General features: G+C 45.7%; 1 long non-coding RNA gene across 2 annotated transcripts; it reads left to right on the top strand.

Annotated features, from left to right (window-relative positions):
- The first annotated feature begins 785 nt into the window (after positions 1 to 785).
- On the top strand, positions 786 to 3235 carry LOC134472179 (uncharacterized). Of its 2 annotated transcripts, XR_010042054.1 has the most exons (3): positions 786 to 1085; positions 1989 to 2129; positions 2731 to 3235. It is a non-coding gene; the product is annotated as an uncharacterized LOC134472179 (long non-coding RNA). The 2 variants fall into 2 exon arrangements; XR_010042053.1 differs by having other exon boundaries at positions 786 to 2129.
- The last annotated feature ends 332 nt before the right edge of the window (positions 3236 to 3567 follow it).

Genomic DNA, 3567 nt, shown 5'->3' with positions numbered 1-3567 from the left:
TCAACAAAAAAGCAGGGTACAGGTGTCAACCAAAAATTAATGTAAGACTCTAGCTAAACTGTTTCCAGCAGGATGTCTTTTGTGGTTCTTTCTTTTAAAAGCTCTGTAACTTTCCAGTTCGGTGCCACTTGTTTGGACTCTGAAATAGGGAGGTCTGTATATGAGTGGTCTTGAGCTCAGTTAATTAGATTCTAAATTTATCAGTTTGGCTGCTTGATTGCTATATTGTTGTTCATGAAGTCCCTTCAGTTATAAGTATGTGCCACTATTCTCGGCAGCCCGACGTGTGCAGCTCTAACCTTCTGACAGTTCTACCTCGTGGCACTCTGCTGAGGCTTTGCATTCACGATGGTCTTGCAAAGATACTGGTACCAGCAAATTGTCCTCAGTTAGAGCTGTTTGGCTTTTGTCTGTGTTGTCTTAATCATAATCATTACCCAGGGAGCCCTGAAACTAACCCAGGAATTTGTCTTCAAGGGAACCCCAGTACTCTTCGTGGGAAAGTTCTCCCTGAAGCCCCAGGAAGTCCAGAGAGAAATCACCGGGCGTGTGGCTGCCCTGGTGTGTGAGCTGATTATGCCGGCGTTATCAGGTGCACAGTCCAGAGGTGGATGAGGGTGTGTCATAGGGGTAGATGGAGGAAGAGGGCAATCGAGGGAACGACAGCTGTAAACTGAAACAAGGAAGGAGCTGCGCGGACTCCTTGTGAGGAGAGGCCCCACCTCCTCCGCAGCGACAGGCTGATAGGGTCAAAGACAGGAATCGCTAACTTTGGAAACCTCCAGGTTGACCAGAGTTCCCCGTGAATAACAAAAGCTTTCCAGTCAAAGGCTGGTCTCAACCTTGCAGCAATCCTCCTGCCTCAGTCTCCCAAGTGCTAGGATCACCGGGGTATGGCAGCACACTCAGCGGAATGGAAGGCTGTTTGGACTGTCTTTTTCACCTCCTCTCTCCTGACTAGCCGAGGACACAGCATCCAATCCACAACTGTGTGAATGAACAAAGTTAGCTGGAACAGACAGAATGACACCACTTCTTCTTGGCACCGTCGCTGTCCCCAGTGGCTGTCCTACGTGCACTCCACGGTGAGCAGTAACAAGCAGGAACTAACCAAATAAGTGCATGCTGCACAGACCTGGCTACAGTCGTGGGCAACTCCAGAAATGTCTCATCCTCCTAGCCTAGGGCCTCCCCCGCCAGTATTTTATTTATTTTCTGACTCAGTAAGGCTGCCTCGAAGCCAGTTCCCATCTGTTGTGAAATGTCCTTCTCATGAACCACTTCCTTTACATTCCCTGAACACGTAAGGACACAGAGCCCAGGCAGAATGTTTCGTCGTGGGTCCTAGGAAGTGACGGGAAATAAAAATACTGTATTGCATTAAATTCTTTTTTTTTTTTTTGAGACAGGTTCTTACTATGCAGTTCAGGATGGTCTTGAGCTTACATTGTAGTCCAGGTTGGTCTCAAACTCACAAGATCCTCCTGACTCAGCCTCCTGATTGTTGGGATTACAGGTTTGAGCCACCACCCTCAGCTTGCATTAAATTCTAAAACACAGAATTTTTTTCACCTTCTGATCTGAAATTATGAAGTATCTTGCAATTGAGATCAGTAGTATTTTTTTTCCTTTCTGAATAGCATTTCTAGTAATGTATCTTATAGTGGATGCTCTTAGATTTGTTAACATGTTGTATTTATAAATGCTGAATATTTTCCAAATGTTGCCTTATAAACAAACCGAAGGACAGGCAGACTTTGTGGACCAGCGTGGGAGTCAGACCTGGAACGGGAGGGCACGTTCTCAAGAGATTCACGGACACGCCTCTGGCACGGATTAGTCACTGAAGACCCAACAAAATTCTTCCCTGATTTTCAGTCCTTGCTGTGTGTTAGCCACAGCATGTGAAGTGCTTTTCACATACGAGTTCACTTACGGAGCCCTTGGACAGCTCTTTGAATGGGTCCCATCTTAATTCCATCTTTCAGAGGCATGAATTCTAGCTGAGCATCGCTGGCTCTGCTTGCTGTAGGTGGTAAACCGCGGGTCAGGGGTGATCGAGGCCGCAGAGCTCTACACCGCGGTCCCGTGCTCCCCGCTGCTCGCTCCCCAGGAGATGTTTATTTCCGGTATGTAGTGTCTCTACTCCTTTGATGGCCGTTCCTTAGAATTGTTGCTCCTCAATTTTTCTTTTCAAACTGACTTTTCTGGGCCCTACGATCTCCATTGATCATTAAATGACTACCCGAGTTTTAGTTGGACGGAGATTGCTGATTCATAATGAATAGTCCAGTAGAAAAATACTTTATTGAATAATGATAATGCAAAATCATTTAAAAAGTCAGTTTCCAAAGAGACATTTGTTATGATAGTGATGAAACCCACAAAGGTGGGATTGTGACAATTTTCTCTAAGAAGAAAAAATAAATCAAGAGCTGGGGCATAGCTCAGGGCACAGCACCTGCCTGGCAAGTGCAAGATCATGAGTTCAAGTCCTGGTACAAAACAAAAGCAATCTCTGTTTGGCCGGATTGTTGCCCTTGTGTTCCCGAGAGAACATAACGTCAGTTCAACTGGCTGGACTTGCTGACCTTATACAGCTTGGGACCTGTTCCAGCCCCAAGGGCCTTCAGTGTAATCTTAAGAAATTACTGCAGAAATTTCACTTCAGGAACAGAAGATTCTCTTAGACCAATTCAGTGCTTCCTTTTTTTTTTTTATTCTTTGCAGGAGGCAGATCTGGAGGAGGCAGTGTGGACACCATGAAGAGAAGTGGGAGGAGCACTAGCAACAGACTACCTGAAATGTAAGTCCTTCTCCTCCTCTCCTCTCTCTCCTCCTCCCCTCCTCTCTCTCCTCCTCCCCTCCTCCTCTCATCCTCCTCCTCTTCTTCCTCCTCCCCTCCTCCTCCTCTGAAGGGCTTGCCCAAACAGATCGATGGATCTGCACCCAGAGTTTCTGCTTCACTGTTCAGCTCTGCCAGGCCCTGAGAATTTGCATTTAGAATAAATCCCTGGGTGCTGTCAGTCTGGATACCATGCTCTGAGACCCACTGTTCTCCATATCAGAAGCCCTGAGTTTGAATCCTGGAGTTTTCATTTTCTTAGATGTGGTTTGGGGAAATGGATTAGTTCTCTGGGTCTCAATTCCTTATTTGGTAAACTGAGCTGTCATCTACCTGCTCTACTGAACTGTCTGTCAATTACCTGTTACACTGTAAGAATGAAATTAAATACAGCATGCAAATTATTTCAGATCCTATGATTGTTCTCGTCATGAGTATTTTTGTGAAAGAAGCTGTAATATGTGTCAATCCAGACAGGAACCAGAACATCTTTTATCAGGGACCTGGCCCAAATCCCCAATCTCACAAACAAGTGTATGGCAAAGGCTTAAATAAATGAGACAAGTGGTATAATTTTAGGACTCCAGGAGGATCAAAACCCTCTAGCCAAGTTTGAGATTTTGTGGGCTCAGACAAAGAGCTTCTCTGGGTGGCCCATAGTTATTAGGTTTTTAAACAAAGAGAGGGGATACTGAGGAAAGGGTGGGAACTGAGCAGGACCC

Source organism: Cavia porcellus, unplaced genomic scaffold (assembly GCF_034190915.1).
Source record: "Cavia porcellus strain 051 isolate PalLab524CR breed Dunkin Hartley unplaced genomic scaffold, mCavPor4.1 scaffold_22, whole genome shotgun sequence".
Lineage (NCBI taxonomy): Eukaryota > Metazoa > Chordata > Mammalia > Rodentia > Caviidae > Cavia > Cavia porcellus.
Note: the sequence above shows the minus strand (reverse complement) of the source record. Positions and strands in the feature narration are given on the sequence as shown.